At 38.3% G+C, this 24,584-nt stretch overlaps 1 protein-coding gene and 1 long non-coding RNA gene across 3 annotated transcripts in view; one reads left to right on the top strand and one right to left on the bottom strand.

Annotated features, from left to right (window-relative positions):
• Positions 1–967: 967 nt before the first annotated feature.
• Positions 968–24,584, top strand: part of LOC127942767 (CD9 antigen-like) — a 43,015-nt gene continuing 19,398 nt past the window's right edge. Inside the window, exon 1 of the mRNA XM_052538721.1 lies at positions 968–1,107. The gene's annotated coding sequence lies outside the window, so the exon portion shown is untranslated. The remainder of the gene's footprint in view (positions 1,108–24,584) is intronic.
• LOC127942772 (uncharacterized) lies at positions 1,664–7,584 on the bottom strand. Of its 2 annotated transcripts, none has more exons than XR_008149406.1 (6): positions 4,523–7,581; positions 4,362–4,423; positions 3,895–3,972; positions 3,495–3,522; positions 3,187–3,283; positions 1,664–2,465 (listed from the first exon to the last, which is right to left on the bottom strand). It is a non-coding gene; the product is annotated as an uncharacterized LOC127942772 (long non-coding RNA). The 2 variants fall into 2 exon arrangements; XR_008149407.1 differs by lacking the exon at positions 1,664–2,465 and adding an exon at positions 2,675–3,099 and having other exon boundaries at positions 4,523–7,584.

The following is a 24,584-nucleotide window of genomic DNA, read 5'->3' as shown; positions in this document are numbered from 1 at the left end:
TTGACGAGTAGGGAGTGAGACTGTGTTGCTTAAACTGATTAAAAATTATCTCCAAAATACAATGACACAAGACAGACTTGATGGACTAGCAACAATTGCAATTGAGCACGAACTTGCTGAAAAAGTTAAACTTGAGGACAGAATCTAAGCGTTTGCCGCTGCGAAAGCCCGAGGCGCACGCTTCTGAAATGCAGACTATTAGTTGTTTGAATGTGTGTATCAGTCAAAAAAAAAGAAAAAAAAGAAACCTCCAGTACTTATGAGCTAAAAGTTTTGTGCGTATGTTTAGTTTTATTCTGTACACTATCTATGATAAAACAGAAACTATATGCAGCTGTTGCATTGTGTACTTTTTTTCACATTGCAGAATGAAATAAAAATCTGAAAACATGCTTGCACGATTTTATTTTAGTGTAATTTTATAGATAAAGAAAATATGATTGTTTATATGCATCTTATCTAATTGTGAGGAGGGGGTGGCACGATCATGCTCTGCCTAGAGGGGCATTTGAGCTTGCGCCGGCCCTGATCCTTCATCACGAGACAGACCCATAAACTAAACCTATGGAAGAGAATTGATTAGTCCAACACGTGGTGTGTCAGCTTTGGATAGTGAAATTAATTCCCTTCAAAAGTGTGCATAGTTACTAATACTTATTATCATCATTATTATAATTATGATTTACTCTTAAAGTTATGTTGCGTTTTTGGCCTCAAATTGTAGCTTTTGACTTCTTACAGTATATAAATGTGTGCATTTCTGTCATAATGGTTATTTTCCACGCACTGAATGTGGTGACAAAGGTAATAAATAGTTGGTTATTATTATAATTGAGTCTCTTTCTGACTGCTTAGGTAAAGCTTATGGGGATGTCACAGGATGAACAAACGACTCGGAAAACCCAAAGACTCGAAAGAGGTGAACTAATTTCAGTACAGACCTCACAGAATGCTGCGCATGCGCTACTGAAAGAAACACGCCCCGAGACGACTCGTTCCCTGTAACATTAAAGATTCGTTTATAGAGAACTATGATTTCATCATCAACCGGACCGCAGACAGAAAAGCAGCAAGATAGCGCTCCTCATTTCCACATTACTGAACAAGGCAAGTTTATTTATCTATACTACCGGTCAAAAGATTGGGATCAGTAAGTTATTTAATGTTTTTACAGGAGTTTCTTCTGCTCACCAAGGCCGCGTTTATTTGATGAAAAAATATTGAGAATAATGTAATATTGTGAAATATTATTACGGTGTAAAATTAAGTTTTTAAAAATATATACATTAAAATTAAATGCATTCCTGTGATGCAATGCTGAATTGGCTGATTTATTATCAGTGGTGCTTTAATATTTTTTGGAACCTGAGATACTTTTTTCAGGATTCTTTGATGAATAAAAAGTTAAAAAGAAGATCATTTATATTAAATAGAAATATTTTCTAACAATATACCCACCCAGCAAAAACTCGTTGAAAAGACGTCTAAACAACATTAAAATTTAGTTGAAAAGTGAAAGGTGAAAAGACGTCTACTATAAAAAGACGTCCAAATTACTTCTTTTCCAGACCTAAGTACAACCGTGAATTATTTTTCATATTCCTAATTAGTGAAAATAAGACAATTCACAGTATATTGACACATTTATTAACACAATTCCTCCAGTCTTCAGTGTTACATGATCTTCAGAAATCATTATAATATACTGATTTACTGCTCAAGAAACATTTCTGATTATTATCAATGTTAAAATAGTTGTGCTGCCCAATATTTTGTGGAAACCATTACATTTGTCAGTATTTTTAAATTGACCTTGCAAAAGAGTAGTATTTATTTAGATTTAAAAGTCTTTACTATAAACTTATCAAATTAATCCATCTTTCTGTATTAATATCATTTTTCAAGACAATAAACTATGACCAATTATAACCACATTAGAACAACCAAAAATGTAAATTCTGTCATTATTTCCTTACCCTCATGTTGCCCCAAACCATGTTGCAGAACACAAATTAAGATATTTTTTTAACAGATGCCTTGTGTACGCAAAAAACAACAACAGCAAAAATAATCTATTCAGGAATTATGAATCCCCAATGGATTTTGACAAAAGCACCAAAAAGCACCAGCTCTCACGCCAATGCAACACTGATGCATCATGGTGCTTGTGTGAATGCGTTATTTTATATAAAAAAAAAATCTCCGATTTCATTAAAAAGTTCTGCATTTATGTTTCAAAGATGAACAAAAGTCTGGCTTGGAACAACATAAAGGTGAGTGATGAAAATCTTTGGTTTAACGAACACGTTTGGTAAATGGTTTCCCACAGGGACACCAGTAGATCTCTGCCTGATCTCTGATCTTCTGCTTCTTCTGCTCTTTCCTCCGTCCCAATTCTGGATTAATGAGCCACGGCAGATGTTTCCACTTTGAATGCTTTAGCCTCGCTGTTTTTTCTGCAGCATCTAAAGTGAGAAAGAAAACAGTAACTAAAATGTAAATTTATATTACAAAAACAATGGTTGTCCAAAATGTACAAAGGTGAGACTTAGGTCTCTGCAGAGTAAAAGTGGGCGTTTATGACTTAGTTTGTGATTTCAAACTGCTGGGTGTTTCTAGATCATGCAATCAAAATGATCCCCCTTACCTAACCCCACCCATAAACCTACCGGCAACATCACTACTGACATTAATGCACAACAGTAAAACTGATATCTTTCTTTTAATGCTATTTACAGCACATTATGATAAATACTTTATTACATGTATGTGCAAGATTTAATTCATAAATTAATTGGAAATGTTTACTAGATTAGACATTACCTGTCTAGTGATATGTTTATGCTGAAATATATTATTGGTTTGTGTTTTAAAATTTATTACGTGTAATCTTATAGTGAATTATCAGTGCACCGTAAAAAGAAAATTGTGATTGAGGCAGCCCTTCACCACTGAGTACTGAGCAACGGACCTGAGTGAAACACACCCAGAGTTTACGTCCACACCTGATCACACTCACCTGTCTGTGACTTATAGTTAGCAAAACTGAAGACCTTGATTAATGTGTTCAGGTGCACTGCACTAGGTTGGTGCAAAACTCTGCATGTAAAAGGACCTTGTGAGACAATGTTGAGATCTCCTGCAATATGCTCTGAACATTCACTATAAAGAGACAGAATGACTTACAACACTGGTGTCCAGTCCTGGGCTGGAGGACCACCGTTCTGCAGAGTTTCTGCTGATCCTTGATCGGCTGCTCAGGTCTGCTTAACTGGGGTTGGAGCTTAATTATGAAAAAAGAGAAGACAACCAATATTATAATGTTAAAAAGTTAAACAACGTTAAATAATTTGATCCATAAATATGCACAACATCTGAAAATGCACAAAGATGACAAGAAAGAACTTTCAACACTGAAAAATAAGAAGCAATATTAAATCACACATGCATTTTCTTTTCTTATTATTATTCCTCTTGCAGTAAGTTACAATTACCTTGTGGTTTATCAATGATTTTCAGTCTCTGAAATAGAAAAGATCTATCAATGATGAACTATTATTTACCCCGTTTGTATCTGCGAGGTGTTCATTACACATTTTACCAGTGTGTTAAGATCAGTAATTATGACTGTCGAATGTCAGACTTGACTCAGTGTATTCTGCCCCCAAACATATGATTAGACTATCAGTCGAATATCACCAAGATTCAAAAATTCTGATTCGACAGTGAAAAACCTTAGTCAAGGACACCTCTAGTAATTTCAAATATTACTATTTTACTGTATTTTAATCCAATAAATGCAGCAGTGGTGAGCATAAAAGATTTATTTTAAATACATGATAAATCTGACCCTTAAACGTTTGAATGGTAGTGTATGTTTGAGGTATTACTTACTAATGTTAGTCATATGTTTGATAATGTCTAAAGATGTTCTTCAGCTGGATACACGCACGGGCATCAGCATGGAAGAATCTAGAACATAAACATTGTCATTCTGTCAGTCTGTCTAAGCCAACAATATTTATTATACAATGCCAGGTTTATTATGAATAAACTATAGCAGAGGTGAAATGCAGAAAAGAAAATTAATTTACAGATTATACAAAAAAATTAAAAGAATAATAACAGAATTTAAAGTTTTAGGTTTACTAACCGAGTAATACTCTTATCTAGTGTGGACATCAAAATAACTAACAGGCAAACACACACACACACACACACACACACACACACACACACACACACACACACACACACACATATATTATGAAAATATTATATAAACACACACATATATAAGAAAATTACAGATTCATGCTGATGTAGGCGAAATATATTGTGAAAAATGCACATAAAGTTACCTCTTGTAGTTAGCATTACAGTTGAGATGCTAACGGACTTTTTCTGAAGACACTGACCATTTCTATAAAGTACATTTTCAACGAAAGCGTGTCATTTACATCAAAGAAAGTTTCAGGGACACTTTTATGTAATATTTGTGTAATTTAGGGATTAAACTTACCTGAAATTAGTGAAAACAACCACGAGAGACAGCGTCTGCAGCTGCTTGAAGGTTGAGCTGAGCCCCGTTTCCATGATGACTTCCTCCTCTGCAGTTCAGCGCGTGACCATCAAGTGTTTTTCAAAATATATTTAAATATATTTAACAGTGCTTCAGACATGATGTCTAATATATTTCTCCATTAGTTTATGTTAATGACTTTGTGGTGCGAAATAAAAGTTTTTTTTCTGCTAAATTTGGACTAAAGCCCATCTACATCTATTTTTGGGCTAAATAAACAAACAAAAAAAAGACGTTAAATGTCGCTTTTTGGGCTTAATTTGGACCAAATCCGATGGACCAAATGAAGACCAATTTTCAACGTCGCTTTTTGGTCTAAAAGATGGCCATGACGGGCCGACTTGATTTTTTTATTTTTTATTATGTCATACATCAAAACAATAAAACGAGAAACATTAAAATGAGAAGGAAAAAATATGAACAATATGGACAATAACAACCATAAACATTTTTTTTTAAATAAATCAATCAATATTTTTGGGGTGTCACTTTATACAATAGCATACCTGTTTACAATATTATAAGTTCGAATAGCTTTTTTACTTGTACAATTACATAGAATCTTACAATACAGTTTGAAATCATTTAGAAAATGAGAAAAGTTTGGTTTGGAGCCTGACCACTTCATTTTATGGATATGAAACTTAAAATTAACAATTGTATGAGATATGCTTCATCTTTGCCAACTCCATGAACACTGAAGTATATTATTACATCATATCCACTCAGCTGCAAAGAAATTTCCAATATTTCCTTAATAAAAAACTCCATATCAATCCAAAATATTTTTTATGTATACAATGAAAAAATAAGTGGAAAAATTGATTCCTTTTCACCTTTACAAAACGAGCCGACTTGATTTAGACCAGAAAACGACGTCTAAATGATGTCTGGTGCTGGGTGGGTACTACCGTCAGAGGCTTCATGCCAATTCAAAGCTAGGCAAGTGTCCTTTCAGATTGTTATGCCAAATGGACTTTAAATGCAGCTTCCAAACGACAAAAATAGCAGTTTAATATTTTCTATATTTAATACATTCACTCCGGGGTGATTATAACTTTCAGCGAGTCATATGGGAAGTTCTTTTCTTTTCCGCGAACCGGTTCTTTCGGACGATTCGATTCAATAAACTGGTTGAAAAAAAAAACGGTTCAGCGGTTCTTTTACACTCAACGTAATGACCTCATTGGAAATGACGTTATGGCATCAAATCTATCAAACATTCAAATATATAAAGTCAGTAATCATAACTTTAGTCAGTTAAAAACCTCATAATCATGAAAAGTTTACAATTAACTTTTGCAACAACGCACCCAAAATACAGTAACAGCAATAATGTATGGAGCCAAAAGAGTGTCAATAAAGATAAATGCACAGACTACATTCACATATGCACACATAGGATTCATACATGCACACACATGATTCCTAAATACACACACAGGATACACAAATGTGCACAAAATTCACAAATGCACACACAAAATTTAAAAAGCACAGAAGATTCACAAATGCATACAAAATTCAGAAATGCACACAACATTCAGAAATACACACACAATTCAGAAATGCAAACAACATTTACAAATGCACTCAAGATTCACAAATGCACAGGACAAGATTCAGAAATTTATTTCTGTTGAACACACACATATATCTTGATTTACAAACTGCTTGCGGTCTGTGAACTTCACTGCATTTTTTTAAACAGGGAATTATCAGCAACCAATCAGATATCTACCTTGTTTTAGCCAATCACAAGAACGCACTCCACGTGGGGGATTATTTACTTATAAGCCAATCACATGAACGCGTTTACACAGCGCGATATGCCTGTGGTGCAGTATATTATAGCCTACTTATTTATGCAATTGTATGAAAATACAGATGTTTAGATTACAATTCAGGTTTTGTTTTTTGTTTTTTTTTACAAAACATAAATTAAAAAATGTCTCAATACATATAGCCCAGTGACTGCAGAAAAAAAGTTAACCATGGATTCATAAATTTGCAATAGGCAATTATTTCATTTTATTGAAATATTTTAATGAAAGTAAAAAAAAAAATTGACACCTTTTTGAATATTTAAATATATCTAAATATTATTTTGGATGCAATATAGAAGTCACATTAATTACAATATTCGGTCCCTACATGAAGAGAGAGTCATTGGTCCGCTGAGAGAGGAAAGTGACTCTCCGGCTGCGCAAAATGGGTCTCCAGCTGCGTGAGGAAAGTGAGTCGTTCGCTTAGGAAAGTGAGTTGATTGCTTTGTGAGGAAAGTGAATCGTTCGCTCAACTTCGCTGCGTGAGGAAAGTGAATCGTTCGCTGAGGAAAGTGAGTCGTTCGCTGCGTGACTCGTGAGGAAAGTGAATCGTTCGAAGAGGAAAGTGAATCGTTCGCTGCGTGACTCGTGAGGAAAGTGAATCGTTCGATGAGGAAAGTGAGTCGTTCGCTGCGTGACTCGTGAGGAAAGTGAATCGTTCGCTGAGGAAAGTGAGTCGTTCGCTGCGTGACTCGTGAGGAAAGTGAATCGTTCGAAGAGGAAAGTGAGTCGTTCGCTGCGTGACTCGTGAGGAAAGTGAATCGTTCGATGAGGAAAGTGAGTCGTTCGCTGCATGACTCGTGAGGAAAGTGAATTGTTCGCTGAGGAAAGTGAGTCGTTCGCTGCGTGACTCGTGAGGAAAGTGAATCGTTCGAAGAGGAAAGTGAGTCGTTCGCTGCGTGACTCGTGAGGAAAGTGAATCGTTCGATGAGGAAAGTGAGTCATTCGCTGCGAGAGGAAAGTGACTCTCCGGCTGCGGAAAGTGAGTCTCCTGCTGCGCAAAGTGGGTGTCCGGCTGCGCAAAGTGGGTCGCCGGCTGCGTCAGGTAACTGAGTCGTTTGCTGAGGAAAGTGAGTCGTTCGCTGCTTGAGGAAAGTGAATCATTCGCTGAGGAAAGTGAGTCGTTCGCTGATTGGCTTATAAGTAAACAATCCCCCACGTGGGGTGCATTCTTGTGATTGGCTAAAACAAGGGAGATATCTGATTGGTTGCAGATCATTCCCTGTTTAAAAAAATGCATTTGTGTGTAGAGCCAAGTCAGGGGAGTCTCAAAATTCACACACAAATGCAGTGAAGTTCACAGACCGCAAGCAGTTTGTAAATCAAGATATATGTGTGTGTGCATCAGAAATAAATTTCTGAATCTTGTCCTGTGCATTTGTGAATCTTGAGTGCATTTGTAAATGTTGTTTGCATTTCTGAATTGTGTGTGTATTTCTGAATTTTGTGTGCATTTCTGAATTTTGTATGCATTTGTGAATCTTCTGTGCTTTTTAAATTTTGTGTGTGCATTTGTGAATTTTGTGCACATATGTGTATCCTGTGTGTGTATTTAGGAATCATGTGTGTGCATGTATGAATCCTGTGTGTGCATATGTGAATGTAGTCTGTGCATTTATCATTATTGACACTCTTTTGGCTCCATAATAATGTGCATACAAGGATTTAAGTCTTGAAGATATAAAGTAAATAAATTAGGTGTCAACACCGCAGAAACCATGATTCACTTACTAAACATAATCCATTGCGATGTATTTGTTATTAAATTAACTTACGTTTCTTCAGATTGGCCTTCATCCAAGCCCTCGGTTTACACGCACTCATTACATTAGCACAGAATCAGTTCAGAATCAATCACCAAAAGAATCAGTTCAGTTCAGACGCTCTGTGTATCAGGCTGCTTCACGCTGAATCACGCATGTGCAGTATCATCAGCTCCTCGGTTCACAAATCGGACCCATCCGAAAGATACGGTTTTCGGTTCAGTGTACTGATGATCTGAAAACCAGTGCAACTGGTTCTTGACTCTATAACGAGAATCGCTCTAACCGGCACATGCTGCAGTTCAGTTTCATCAGCTGCTCTACTCGTGTTCATGTTCTGTTTACTACAAACTCAATTTGTGAATGTGTCATCATTAACTATAAAAACAGTACACGGACCCATCCCTTATTCCTATTAAACATAGAGTCTATAGAGTCTTAATTATTGTCCAGTTTCCCTGAAAACCCCTTTGGCCTACACATAATCTACAATATACAGATAATAAACATTCATCTTGTGTCCGACAGATACGGTTCTCAGTTCAGTGTACTGGTGTTCCGAAAACCGAAGCAACCGGTTCTTGACTCGAGAACGAGAACTGCTCCAGCAGTGGGCGTGTTCGTTCATTATCTGGCTCGGTGTTCATCTTCAGTTCTCTCTTCACAGCAGTTCAGTCAGTGTACTGTTTGAGTAAATGAATTACTCCGGGATATTGGTTTGTTTAAACTCTGAGGGAGTGTCAGACACATTAAAAAAGTTAACAGTTTAAGTAATTTGTGGATTAATGCATATTGGAGACGCAAACCGTTTCAAATGATTCAGTTCGATTTGGTGAACTGGATCAACCTGTCACTAAGAAGAACCGGTTAATTTGAACGATTGGTTCGCGAATCGGACATCACTAGTCATATCATCAGCTGCCAAATCACATCTGCGTCTGTTCGCTGGCTGGCGCTGAGCCAGAGACAGACACATTTCTACCGAGCTGTGTATTATACAAAATCACACATGATGCTGTTGAGCTCATGAATGGATTGGCCAATCAGAGTTTACTCATCAGTTTACTGTTTAACTCTTTCTAGCTAATTCTCTCGTCAAGACAAGTCACCTGAACAGCATTAAATAAGAAATGATATATGTGAATTATGCAAAAAGGCAGTTCATCATTGAATAAAGTAATGTCATCATATCAGTTCAGTTTAAATAGTATCTGTGCAATCATTTACAATCAAGTCAATGATATTGCTGTAAATGAAGTGGCCCCAACTAAGCAAGCCAAGTGTAGATGTGTGTATGAATCTGTAAGATATTAATTTATTGTGTAAACAGCTTCAGTGATTTTAATGGGAGTTTTTGAGAGTGCTTGAACTTTGCTCTCTTTTTGTATAATGAAAGTAGCCTAACTTGCAATGTTTTTATTCACATTAACTTTCAATGATAAATTCCCATTAAATATAAACTACATCAGCTCTAGGCATGATCAGGCAGATATAGTCCTCTTTTCCACATATTGACGTAGAGATGTGAGGGTGTGTTTGAACGAGGCGTTAGTCTCAACTTTGAAAAAGAATATCTCGGTGGATTAGAAACTTTAGTCTTTACAACTTTACAGATCTTCTTTATGCACCAAGAGCTTGTATCACTCCAAAGAGAAAGGAAGAGTTGAAATCGCGTCATATGACCCCTTTAATCGATTAGCCTACGTTATTAGGTTACTTTGCTCAAGGTGAGAATCAAGATATTTCATGATCTAGTTCATGAGTTTGTGAATGTTTCAAATAATAATAAAATAATAATAATAATAAAACATAAATGCTGTTGTGGCTGCTGTATTTCATATGACGACCCCCCCCCCCCCAACTCCTGCCACCTCAAAAATAATGACTAACGTTCAAAAGTTCTTTCTTTTTTTGAAAGAAATGTATTCTTTTATTCAGCAAGGGTGTGTTAAATTGACAAAAAGTGATAGCAAAGACTTATATTGTTAGAAAACATAAACCTTTTTGCTTTGCATCACTGAAATACAGGTGTATCTCAATAAATTAGAATGTTGTGGACAGTTAATTTATTTCAGTAATTCAAATCAAATTGTGAAATTTGTGTATTAAACAAATTCAGTGCACACAGACAGAAGTAGTTTAAGTCTTTGGTTCTTTTAATTGTGATGATTTTGGCTCACATTTAACAAAAACCCACCAATTCACTATCTCAACAAATTAGAATACTTCATAAAACCAATGAGAAAAACATTTAGTGAACTGTTGGAAACTATGTTCATTTACTGTACATGTATAAACCTGATTCCAAAAAAGTTGGGACACTGTACAAATTGTGAATAAAAAACAGAATGCAATGATGTCATATCAAATGTTTAAACTGAGATAATGTATCATTTTAAGGGAAAAATAAGTGGATTTAAAATGTCATGGTATCAACACATCTCAAAAAAGTTGGGACAAGGCCATGTTTACCACTGTGTGGCATCCGCTCTTCTTTTTATAACAGTCTGCAAACGTCTGGGGACTGAGGAGACAAGCTGCTCAAGTTTAGGAATAGGAAGGTTGTCCCATTCTTGTCTAATACAGGCTTCTCATTCCTCAACTGTCTTAGGTCTTCTTTGTCTCATCCAGTAGCGGCGCCAGGATTTTTATTGTAGGTGGGCCTCCAGAAAAGTGGATGGGCCAGTTAAAATATGACCCCATAAAAAAAAACCCACGGGTTTCCCTTCATCTCCATCCAGCGCTATTCTGCGGTACTGAGCAGGACATCAACTTGTATCGCTGTCCTCAGCTCAGTGCTGAAGGCAAGCGGACAAATAAATACACCTTAATTGTTGGCAGTAAGCTAACTTCATTTATCTCCTATGAACGTTCAATACACAAAAAGACTGAAACGGAATTAAATCTTTCTGTCTTGAATGAATGACGTCCGCCAACGTCATTCATTTCATTGGATCACTTGCTGGTGGGGTAGAAGCCGCTGATTGGCTGAGAAGCTTTCGCTCAAAGCTTTCCTCGGGCTGCTTATTGGATGAACCGCTAGAATGAAAATCACTCACTACTCATAGGCCTGGGCCAAAATGGGTGGGCCCGGACCTTAAATGGGTGGGCCCAGGCCCACCCGGGCCCAATGGTAGCGCTGCGGCTGGTCTCATCTTCCTCTTTATGATGCACCAAATGTTTTCTATGGGTGAAAGATCTGGACTGCAGGCTGGTCATTTCAGACCCGGATCCTTCTTCTACACAGCCATGACGTTGTAACTGATGCAGTGTGTGGTCTGGCATTGTCATGATGGAGAACGCAAGGTCTTCCCTGAAAGAGACGACGTCTGGATGGGAGCATATGTTGTTCTAGAACTTGGATCTATCTTTCAGCATTGATGGAGCTCATCTTTCCAGATGTGTAAGCTGCTCATGCCACACACACTCATGCAACCCCATACCATCAGAGATGCAGCTTCTGAACTGAGCAACGATAACAACTTGGGTTGTCCTTGTCCTCTTTAGTCCGGATAACATGGGGTCCCAGTTTTCCAAAAAGAACTTCACATTTTGATTCTTCTGACCACAGAACAGTTTTCCACTTTGCCACAGTCCATTTTAAATGAGCCCAGAGAAAACACCTGCGCTTCTGGATCATGTTTAATTATGGCTTCTTTTTTGACCAATAGAGTTTTAGCTGGTAACGGTGAATGGCACGGTGGTTTGTGTTGACCGACAGTGTTTTCTGGAAGTATTCCTGAGCCCATGTTGTGATTTCCATTACAGTATCATTCCTGTATGTGATGCAGTGCTGTCTAAGAGCTGAAGATCATGCTCATCCAGTATGGTTTTCAGGCCTTGACCCTTACACACAGAGATTGTTCCAGATTCTCTGAATCTTTGGATGATATTATGCACTGTAGATGATGATAACTTCAAACTCTTTGCAATTTTTCTCTGAGAAACTCTTTTCTGATATTGCTCCACTATTTTTCGCCGCAGCATTGGGGGAATTGGTGATCCTCTGCCCATCTTGACTTCTGAGAGACACTGACACTCTGAGAGGCTCTTTTTAAACCCAATCATGTTCCCAATGACCTAATAAGTTGCAAATTGTTCCTTTAGCTGTTCCTTATATGCACATTATTGCTACCTGTCCCAATTTTTTTGTAATGTGTAGCTCTAATAAAATCCAAAATGAGCCAATATTTTGCATGAGATTTCAAAATGTTTCACTTTCAACATTTGATATATTTTATTCACAATAGAATCTAAATATCATAAGTTTATGAGATTTGTAAATTATTTCATTCCTTTTTTACTCACAATTTGTACAGTGTCCCTTTTTTCGAATCGGGTTTGTACTCAATACTTGGTCAGGGCTCCTTTTGCTTTAATTACTGCCTCAGTTCAGCGTGTCATGGAGGTGATCAGTTTGTGGCACTGCTGAGGTGGTCTGGAAGCACAGGTTTCTTTGACAGTGGCCTTCAGTTCATCTGCATTGTTTGGTCTCTTGTTTCTCATCTTCTTCTTGACAATAGCCAATAGATTCTCTCTGGGGTTCAGGTATGGGGAGTTTGCTGGACAGTCAAGCACACCAACACCACGGTCATTTTACCAACTTTTGGTGCTTTTGGCAGTGTGGGAAGGTGCCAAATCCTGCTGGAAAATGAAATCAGCATCTTCAAAAAGCTGGTTAACAGAAGGAAGTATGAAGTGCTCCAAAATTTCTTGGTAAACGAAACGGTGACTTTGGTTTTCAAAAAACACAATGGACAAACACCAGCGGATGACATTGAAAAAGTGAAAGTCGTGACATTTGCCAAGTATGGTGACCCATACTCAGAATTGGTGCTCTGCATTTAACCCACCCAAGTGCACACACAGCAGTGAAAAGTGAACACACCCCCGGAGCAGTGGGCAGCTATATATCAGGTGCCTGGGGAGCAGCTGGGGGTTCAGTTCCTTGCTCAAGGACACTTCAGTCATGGGTATTGAGAGTGGAAGAGAGCGCTGTTCATAAACTCGCCTCCACCTACAACTCCTTCCAGCACTGAGACTCAAACCTGTGACCTTCAGGTTACAGGTCCAACTTTCTAACCATTAGCCCAAAGCTGCCCCATGACTATCACAGACTGTGGAAACTTAACACTGGACTCTTCAAGCAGCTTGTGCTATGAGCTCCTCCACCCTTGCTTCAGACTCTAGGACCTTAATTTCCAAATGAAATACAAAACTTACTCTCATCTGAAAAGAGGACTTTGGACCACTGGGCAGATTAGATTCTTCTCCTTAGCCCAGGTAAGACACCTCTGATGTTGGTTATAAATGGCTTTATAACCACAAACAATCTGGGTTTTATGTTTCTAAACGAAACATGGCTAGAAGACAGCTGCAGTGCAACAATCCTAAATGAAGCAGCCCCTCCTAACTTCACTTACATGAGTGTTTGCAGGACTGTTAGGAGAGGTGGAGGTGTAGCTGTTCTATTTAAAGATGTCTATCAAAGCAAGCAAGTTTCATTTGGTCAGTACTTGTCTTTTGAATATCTAGGGATTGTGCTGAAAGGTGCTCCACGGATTCTGTTTATTATTATTTACAGGCCTCCAAAATACTCTCCAGCCTTTTTTGAAGAGGTCACAGAAATGTTATCAATGATTTCCTGGTTAACAGGAAATCATTGATACGTGTTCATTCATGCTTTCTCTCCGGAGCACATTGAGAACTCCTCTGTAGTAAATCGAGCGCTTTGCAGCGGAATGAGTTTATCTCCTGTAAACTGAGGTTTTGACTGTTTCTGCCCGCGAATTAAGTTGTGTGCTGTGTGCTTTGTGTTTCTAAGTATTTGTTACGCCTTAACATGGGCGAGATTAGTTTGTGTCTACCTTTTCATTCGCTCGGAGATATCTGTTAAAAACTGACATTCTGGGAAGAGAACGCAGGTTAGTATATCGCGATATACAGTATTGTTCAAAATAATAGCAGTACAATGTGACTAACCAGAATAATCAAGGTTTTTCGTATTTTTTTTATTGCTACGTGGCAAACAAGTTACCAGTAGGTTCAGTAGATTCTCAGAAAACAAATGAGACCCAGCATTCATGATATGCACGCTCTTAAGGCTGTGCAATTGGGCAATTAGTTGAATTAGTTGAAAGGGGTGTGTTCAAAAAAATAGCAGTGTGGCATTCAATCACTGAGGTCATCAATTTTGTGAAGAAACAGGTGTGAATCAGGTGGCCCCTATTTAAGGATGAAGCCAACACTTGTTGAACATGCATTTGAAAGCTGAGGAAAATGGGTCGTTCAAGACATTGTTGAGAAGAACAGCGTACTTTGATTAAAAAGTTGATTAGAGAGGGGAAAACCTATAAAGAGGTGCAAAAAATGATAGGCTGTTCAGCTAAAATGATCTCCAATGCCTTAAAATGGAGAGCAAAACCAGAGAGACGTGGAAGAAAACGGAAGACAACCATCAAAATGGATAGAAGAATAACCAGAATGGCAAAGGCTCAGCCAATGATCACCTCCAGGATGATCAAAGACAGTCTGGAGTTACCTGTAAGTACTGTGACAGTTAGAAGACGTCTGTGTGAAGCTAATCTATTTTCAAGAATCCCCCGCAAAGTCCCTCTGTTAAAAAAAAGGCATGTGCAGAAGAGGTTACAATTTGCCAAAGAACACATCAACTGGCCTAAAGAGAAATGGAGGAACATTTTGTGGACTGATGAGAGTAAAATTGTTCTTTTTGGGTCCAAGGGCCACAGGCAGTTTGTGAGACGACCCCCAAACTCTGAATTCAAGCCACAGTACACAGTGAAGACCGTGAAGCATGGAGGTGCAAGCATCATGATATGGGCATGTTTCTCCTACTATGGTGTTGGGCCTATTTATCGCATACCAGGGATCATGGATCAGTTTGCATATGTTAAAATACTTGAAGAGGTCATGTTGCCCTATGCTGAAGAGGACATGCCCTTGAAATGGTTGTTTCAACAAGACAATGACCCAAAACACACTAGTAAACGGGCAAAGTCTTGGTTCCAAACCAACAAAATTAATGTTATGGAGTGGCCAGCCCAATCTCCAGACCTTAATCCAATTGAGAACTTGTGAAATGTGAATGAATTGTGGAATGTTGTTAAAGAATCATGGAGTGGAATAACAGCTGAGAGGTGCCACAAGTTGGTTGACTCCATGCCACACAGATGTCAAGCAGTTTTAAAAAACTGTGGTCATACAACTAAATATTAGTTTAGTGATTCACAGGATTGCTAAATCCCAGAAAAAAAAAAATGTTTGTACAAAATAGTTTTGAGTTTGTACAGTCAAAGGTAGACACTGCTATTTTTTTGAACACACCCCTTTCAACTAATTGCCCAATTGCACAGCCTTAAGAGCGTGCATATCATGAATGCTGGGTCTTGTTTGTTTTCTGACAATCTACTGAACCTACTGGTAACTTGTTTGCCACGTAGCAATAAAAAATATACTAAAAACCTTGATTATTCTGGTTAGTCACATTGTACTGCTATTATTTTGAACAATACTGTACACTGCAACCGTAGCCGATGATTTGTTAGACACACTAGGTAAGAAGTGACACCATCCTTTGTATTTCTGTTTTATAGGTAATTTAGTTAGGGTGCCGGATGCACTGAAGATTTCGGTTTGTGTTCTACATTTTTGTTTTGGTTAGATTAGGTTTAGATTAAGGATTGTTTTGTTATGTTTTGTTCTTTCCTTTGGCACCACTTTTTATTCTTTTCCCATTTATTGTTTGTTGTTTGTCTTTGTTTATATCACATTGTACAAAGCGCACATTATTGTTGTTTTGACTGGGTCCAGTGGCCTTTTGGCTGGTTGTGAATAAAGCCCAGTTTATTTTTCCCTTTAAAAAGAGTCTGTCATGTGTTCTTCCACCATACCCCCAGCTTCAGCAGTACATTAATATATGAATGTTGCGGTACATGCCCTAGACACTTTCAAGTACGTAACAGTTTGCATCCTTCTTTTCTGAGAAGATCATCAATATCAGGAAGGTGATTAGCACATCCTCAAGTAATGCAGAGGTCAGACAGATTAGGCCACAATATCAAAAAGATACTATGTCTATTTTTAAAGCAATTGATAGAAAAATTCTGGAAGACATAGTGCAGCACCTAAAATCGTCAACCTGCTATCTTGACACACTTCCCACATCTTTTTTCAAAAGTGTGCTTAACTGCTTAAAAGCAGATCTCTTAGAAGTGGTGAACACCTCACTTCTTTCTGGGACATTTCCAAACTCCCTGAAAACTGTAGTTTTTAAGCCCCTCCTGAAAAAGAGCAATCTTGATAACACCATTTTGAGCAATTTTAGACCAATATCTAATCTTCCTTTTATAGGCAAAATTATAGAAAATGTAGTTTTTAATGAGCTGAACAAATACTTAAACTCAAATGGATACCTGGACAATTTTCAATCTGGTTTGCGACCGCATCACAGCACAGAGACAGCACTCATTAAGATAATAAATGATATTCGCTTAAATTGTGACTCTGCCAAAATATCGGTGCTGGTATTGCTAGATCTCAGTGCTGCGTTTGACACTGTCGATCATAACATACTACTAGAGAGACTGGAAAACTGGGTCTGGATTTCTGGGATGGTACTCAAATGGTTCAGTTCATACTTAGAAGGGAGAGATCATTATGTGAGTATAGGAGAGCATAAGTCTAAGTGGACGTCCATGACATGCGGAGTCCCACAAGGCTCAATTCTTGCACCGCTCTTGTTTAGCCTGTATATGCTCCCACTAAGTCAAATAATGAGAAAGAACCAAATTGCCTACCACAGCTATGCTGATGATACCCAGATGTACCTAGCCTTATCTCCAAATGACTACAGCCCCATTGACTCCCTCTGCCAATGCATTGATTAAATTAATAGTTGGATGTGGCAGAACTTTCTTCAGTTAAACAAGGTAAAAGCTGAAGTCATTGCATTTGGAAACAAAGATGAAGTGTTCAAGGTGAATGCATACCTTGACTCTAGGGGTCAAACAACTAAAAATCAAGTCAGGAATCTTGGTGTGATTCTGGAGACAGACCTTAGTTTCAGTAGTCATGTCAAAGCAGTAACTAAATCAGCATACTATCATTTAAAAAACATTGCAAGAATTAGATGTTTTGTTTCCAGTCAAGACTTGGAGAAACTTGTTCATGCCTTTATCACCAGCAGGGTGGACTATTGTAATGGGCTCCTCACCGACCTTCCCAAAAAGACCATTAGACAGCTGCAGCTCATCCAGAACGCTGCTGCCAGGATTCTGACTAGAACCAGAAAATCTGAGCATATCACACCAGTCTTCAGGTCCTTACACTGGCTTCCAGTTACATTTAGGATTGATTTTAAAGTACTTTAACTCGTATATAAGTCACTAAATGACCTAGGACCGAAATATATTGCAGATATTTTCACTGAATATAAACCTAACAGAGCACTCAGATCACTAGGATCGAGTCAGTTAGAAATACCAAGGGTTCACACAAAACAAGGGGAGTCCTCCTTTAGTTACTATGCCGCCTGCAGCTGGAATCAGCTTCCAGAAGAGATCAGATGTGCTAAAATACTAGACACATTTAAATCTAGACTGAAAACTCATCTGTTTAGCTGTGCATTTATTGAATGAGCACTGTGCAATGTCCGAACTGATTGCACTATTTTCACTGTTTTTTATTTATTTATTTTATTTTATGTAAAATCATTTTCTGTTTTAAATTCATTTTAAATAATTAAAAGTTTTAAAATTGCTTGTTTTATTCTTGTTATTATTTTTCTTCATTATTATTTTACTTTCTTTTATGTAAAGCACTTTAAATTACCACTGTGTACGAAATGTGCTATATAAATAAACTTGCCTTGCCTTGCCTTGATGTTGTCTGTGGTTCAGCAAATTCCTTGACACGTCTGTGTGTGGTGGCTCTTGATGCCTTTACCCCAACCTCAGTCCATTCTTTCTGAGGTTCACTCAAATTCTTGAATAGATTTTGCTTGACGATCCTCATAAGACTGCGGTTCTCTCGGATAGTTGTGCATCTTTTTCTTCCAAACCTTTTCCTTCCACTCAACTTTCTGTTAATATGCTTGGATACAGCACTCTGTGAACAGCCAGCTTCTTTGGCAATCAATGTTAGTGGCTTACTTTCCTTGTGAAGGGTGTCAATGATTGTCATCTGGACAAGTGTTAGATCAGCAGTCTTCCCCATGATTGTGTAGCCTAGTGAACTGTTGGGAACTCAGAAACAAAGAACAGGAGACTCTTGGGTATTCTTCAGAAGGATTCTTTATTGAGAACGCTCTGCGTGGCGCTGTAGTCATCAATAGTCTAACTTGTTCTTAAGACATTGTAGATTATATACATTCAAGTGGGAGGGTTCCATAAAGTAGAGGTGGAGTCACTTTAAACAAAGCATGCAAATGCAATCAAGAAAGTACCAGACACTGGCATCTTCCCAGCCTTGATCTTATCAGCATAACAGTGTCATTTAAATACAGAGGTGCCTGACAGTACACTGATACCTTCACATTATCATAGAGACAAAAGGCACAGCTGAGCCTTGAGCTTCAAAAGCCACATGGCAAGGAAGAGCACAGACAAAAGGACATTATCTCAGACACCTGATTTTCCTGATTTACCTCAAAACGTATATAAAAATGTTTTCAGTTCATATGCTATTACATTGGAACCTAGTTTTAACATTTTATACATTTTTAATCCCACAGTCCTCCCGTTGAGAGTTCTAATAACTCTCACATAATACAAATTTAAACATTTAAAAGTTCATTCTTATAACCTGTGATCGTTACAGGCACATAGCACTTGCTCTGTGTTGATTGTCTGTAGTGACGAATGGTATGTTGACTCAGAAACAAACATGCAGCTAGGGTCTGTCTAGTTCTTATGGGTAATAATCTTTTCTGGTCGGAATTGTCATTTCCTCGTGATGGGCATGAGTAAGTTGTTGAATAAAACACTTTACTGTGGACGCATAGATAGCATACCAGTAGTAAGAACAACAGCAGAATTGCTATTTCCTTGATCCACAGCCAGGGTTTACCTAACAGGTTTCCGAACCATGATGAGTTGTCTTCAGTCATCTGGTGTAATTTTGATGAAAGTTCAAGAATGTCTTGTTGAATTTTGTTCAAGTTCTTTGTTGGATCCAGTAAACCGGTGCAGCACTCAGGTCCGATAATTTTGTAAGGTGGTGTTGCCTGTTATTAGGACTGGAGTGGATTTCACATTTTCTCTGACTGCAGGTAGGGCATAGACTAAGGTGCACCTGCCATTCAACTTTACTGGTAGCACACTATAGATTGAGGTTCCACATAACCAAAACATGCCTGTTGGGGGGGAAATCCTGCACCATTGGTTCACATTAAATAGCTTAGGGAATGATCGAGTTTGCCTAATACATACTTCCACATCCTCATTCTTTTGTCGTGTGGATGATGAAATTTCTGTCTTCAGTGACATTCCCATTTTAATTATGAAACCAAATGAAGCACTGGGAATTTTTCCCAAATCTTTAGAGTCTAAGGATAGCTGTTCAACACACCAACTAAATGTTATTGGTAAGAGTAAGTCTGTCATAACAGGTGTGGTTGAGGTCAAATTGCAGGAACTTAAACCTGGACTGCAACACGGTGAGGCTTGAGGAACAGTCACGTCATGACATGTGCTTTGGTTAAAAATTCTATTAGTGACAACACCAAATAGAGTGCAGGTATCACAGTCAGAAATGGGGTGTGCTACCTATGGGATTCCTGCTCCTACAGAAGGTGGATGATGCATGCAAACGTTCTTTCCAGCAAACAAGGAGTTTCTTGACATATTCATCAGCTTTAAGAATATGTTGTTTCTGGAGTCTATATTTTGTGCGATGTCCATGATGATGGCCATCGCATCATAGCTGCTGCTGGCACATCATTATTTTTTTGACATGTAACACATCTCTTGACTCTTTCGGTTGCTACATTTCTGAATTTTGGATTCCACCATTGATTTGAGAACCTGTGATTCATTGTTGCTGGACCACTGTGACCCAAATTGTGAATTTGTTGAGCCAAATATGGCAGCAGTGATTCGGGAGCGACATACTTCCCCTCTTTGGTCCAGCATCCAGATGAATCTACTGTGGCCCCTTTGTCTAACCATGTCCATGCTTCATATAGAGGAGCGTCTTTGTACAGATCAATAATTGATTTAGGAGACAGAATTGTCTTCTGTGCTATACTATCTGAACACACTTGTACAGTTACATAGGAACAAGCCTGTTTAGCAGCTACATCAGCAAGAGCATTACCTTTAGCTTCTGCAGTGTTAGTTGTGAGATGTGCTTTCACTTTGATCACCGCTAATTTCTTTGGAAGTTTCATGGAAAACAATAAATCTTTTACTAATCCAGCATGCTTAATGGGGGATCCAGCAGAAGTTAGAAACTGTCTAGCTTTCCAAGTGACACCAAAATCATGAACCACCCCAAAAGCATATCTGGAATCAGTGTAGATATTTTCAATCGATCCTGAAGCTAGCGTGCATGCTCTAGTTAAGGCTACTAGTTCTGGAGCTTGAGCTGAAAAATTATCTGGAAGACGGCCTGAAGCTACAACTTCAGTGGTGGAAGTTACTGCATAACCTGCTCGTCTGTTTCCCTCAATGACTTGAGCTGAACCATCAACAAACAACTCAAATTCTGCATTCTCTATGGGAGTTTATTTTATGTCACTTATAGCTGCGTATGTAAGCGTAACACAATCGTGAGTTATTTCACCTTCATCCTCTAACAAAACTCCAGTCATTGCAGACATCATACATGAGGATGGGTTTGTTGTCGTTAACCAATTTCCCCAACGAGAGGAGGTGACAGAAGTGACTTTTGCTTGATTCATTAGTGCGGACACTGCATGAGGACATCTTACATTTATAGTCTGTCCTAGCACCATTCCTGTTGAAGCCTGAAGAGCTAGATGAACTGCCTGCACTGCTCTAAGACAAGGGCCCATGCCTTGAGCAACTATGTCAAGTTTACATGAATAGTAATGAATTGGGCGTAAACTGCCCCTATGATCTTGCATTAAACATGCAGTCATAAAGCCTAAGTGTTCATGTACATAAAGCACAAAGGGTTTATTAGATTGTGCAATTCCTAATGCTGGTGCTTGACATAGTGCTCTCTTTAAATCATTGAAAGCTTTGAGGTGAATTTCTTCCATACAAACAGTATCAGAATCTTTAACCTGGCCTTTCAACAAGTCATAGAGAGGCTGAGCAATTGAGGCATATTCTTCAATCCAAGGTCTACAGTAACCTGCTGTTCCTAAAAATGATCTGAGTGTTTTAATGGTCGTAGGTGGAGGTATGGCTTTGACTGAAGTGGCTCGATCCTGTGTAATAGATCTATTTCCTGCACCAATTGTTTGACCCAGAAATGTGACTTGATTTTTAGCAATTTGAGCTTTGTGAAAGCTGCATTTGTGTCCTCATTTCTGCAAATAGTCCAACAATGCTGCCAATTCAGTTTGATGTACCTCGTGATCTGTAGAGGCTACCAAAATATCATCGACATATTGAATCATAGTGGACTGTTTTACTGGACATTCTGGGTCACACAAATCACGTCTGACAGCCTGATGGTATAAAGTTGGGGAATTCTGAAATCCCTGGGGCAAACGTGTCCACTGATATTGTTCATAGTCAACTGTAAAAGCTAACCATGTCTGGCTGTCAGAGTGCAAGGGTACAGAAAAGAATCCATTAGACATATCAATTACAGAAAAAACCTTACAATCTAATGGTAAGCCATTACAAATTGTAGATGGATCTGCCACTAGGGGGGTGATTTTATCAATATGTTTATTGGCTACTCTGTAGTCTATGGTGAGTCTCCATGTCCCATTAGATTTCTTGATGGGCCATATGGGTGAGTTACAGGGACTGTTTGTTTTAACTAGCACTCCTTGCTTCAGCAATTTTTCCACAATAGGTTTTATCCCCTGTATAGCTTCCTTACTGATAGGATATTGTTTGGTAACAGGAGGTGGAGTTCCTGTCAATTTGACTGGTTCTACACCTGTCAAAAACCCACAATCATCTTTGTCTTTAGCCCAAATTGGATGATTCTGTAAGAAAGCGTACTCAGGAGTTTTACATTATTGGTAGAAACTTGTGCTGAGGAAAATTTTTATGCTAGCCGATTATGAGGACATGTCTAAAGTCAGGTGTACTTGTCTGAGTAGATCCATGCCTAGAATTGCACCTGTATTTAATGGAGCACATAGCAATTTTGTAGTCAGAGTCTTTGGGCCTAATTGTACATCTATGGACGGGGTTTCATACAAAACAGAATCTTTAAAAATTTAGTTTTCTTGTATGGGATGTTTAAGCCTTCAGCCAATTTTATAGGAATTACTGTAATTTCTGCACCTGTATCAAGCAAAAAGTCAATCTCTTTCTCTTGTATGCTACCTTTCACAAAAATTATTTTGTCATTGTGATGGATTACAGGGTAAAGGTAGCTACTCACAGCCCCAACAATTAGTTTTTTTTCCTTTTCTTTTTGTGCTTTTAGAAGAACCTGAGCGAGCTGTCCTAAAGTTTCTGTGGTCATTGAAGGGATTACTTCAGGATTGTAGGCGGGCTGAGAAGGAGCAGAATTATGCATAACATTTCTTCTACTATCTTTCAACTTCTTTCTACACTCTTTCTCCCAGTGACCTGATCTTTCACAGTAATTGCATTTGCCTTCTCTTTTAGGCCATCTATGGTCATGTTTCCTTGTGCTAAATGTAGCTGCTGCTGCTACTCTCACTTTTGTCTTAACATCCGCATCTCTTTCCCATGTAGCTAAACGGTCTAGATTATTTCTGAGAGTTTTGTTAGACCAAGTGAGATCTAGGAATGGCAAGGCTTTTCTGTACTCCGCTACAAGGCCATCTGACCAGATGCGTACTAATAGTCCCTTGTCATCTAGAACACTTTCAGGATCATCAGCAATTCCACTGTAAATTACTGCTGACTGACAAAATCTTTCAGTGTATTCACTCACAGTTTCTTCTTTCCTTTGCACACAGTTAGTGATTCTAGACCAGTCTATTTTGGGTCCTATAATATTTTTTAGAATTTTCAAAACACCTTCCCTCAAATCACCTTTACTGACATGTTTTAATTCAGAAGTAACAGCAGACTCAAAGGTGTTGAATTCAGATTCAGTTAGAATTTGTGACATCAGCTGTGTGACTTATGCTAACCACATGTCGTAGAGACGCATTTTGCTAATTAATGCTCTTCTAAATTCAGAAAAAATTGTGTGTGCTGAGGGTAAGCTCTGGGAGAGTCTCTCTATATCTTTAGGTCCTAGAACTTTGGTAACAGTTTGTACCTGGACAACAGAGGAGTTGGGAGTAACACTTTCAGTTCCCTCAATTCCCTGAGATCTCCTCCTAGCGCCACATACCTTTAATGAATCTACAGGCACATCAGTTACTGACTGGATGGCTACATCTGTTTCAAAGGAACTTTGTAAATCAGGATAAGTGCTATCAGTCTAACTTCTTCCACATCAGTTTTTGCTGCAGCTTTGTTGTGATTCAATTTCTTAGTCAAAGAGGATACTCTAGCCCTGAGCACTTTGTTCTGTTCCTCTAGTTCTGAGGTACGCTGAGACTGTTGCGTAGCTAGCGCTAAGGCTAATTCTGTGTGGCAGCAGATAATGCCTTTCAAATTGTTCTTGCGAATACATGCTCCTAGTACCTTTTTATACTCATCTACAGACCAAGTTTTGTCTGGATGGATATCATATTTCTGAGTTAGTTCTTGTATAACTTTCTCAGTGACTATTAGGTTCATTTTGCGCAGTGATTTGAATTTGCTGTCCGACCACAAAGGAGTCGCGAGACCATCTTTTTCAGTTGTGGGGATCAATCTAGTATTCTTTCTAAACTTCTTGTGAGTTTCCTTTTTTTTACCACACAATCAAAACACTAAAACTTCTCTGATCAACAGAGAGTACCAAAAAATTAACAATTCTTCTCTATCAGAGGATAACACAAACTTCTAGCACTTTATGCTAAACTTTCCTGCCGAGACACAGTGGGTAGCAAAATATTAGCATGTGATGCTAATCTTCCCTGCCTATACAGAGGATTATTTTCATCTCTAAAATATCATTTTTAGAGGGTCACTTAGTTAACCAAACCCTACAGCTGTCTGTTAACTCTTCTCTGATGGCGCAGAGGATAACACATTTGTTCTAGTCTTAAAGGTTCTTTTGGATAGAGGTACAGTCTGATCTTTGTCTGATCTTTGTTGAGATTGCAGTTTCAATCTGGATTCAGGTGAGAAGCTCTATCCGGGTCACGGCGCCAAAAACTGTTGGGATCTCAGA

Source organism: Carassius gibelio, chromosome A22 (genome assembly GCF_023724105.1).
Source record: "Carassius gibelio isolate Cgi1373 ecotype wild population from Czech Republic chromosome A22, carGib1.2-hapl.c, whole genome shotgun sequence".
Lineage (NCBI taxonomy): Eukaryota > Metazoa > Chordata > Actinopteri > Cypriniformes > Cyprinidae > Carassius > Carassius gibelio.
The sequence above is the reverse complement of the archived record's forward strand: the minus strand, read 5'-3'. Positions and strand labels throughout refer to the sequence as shown.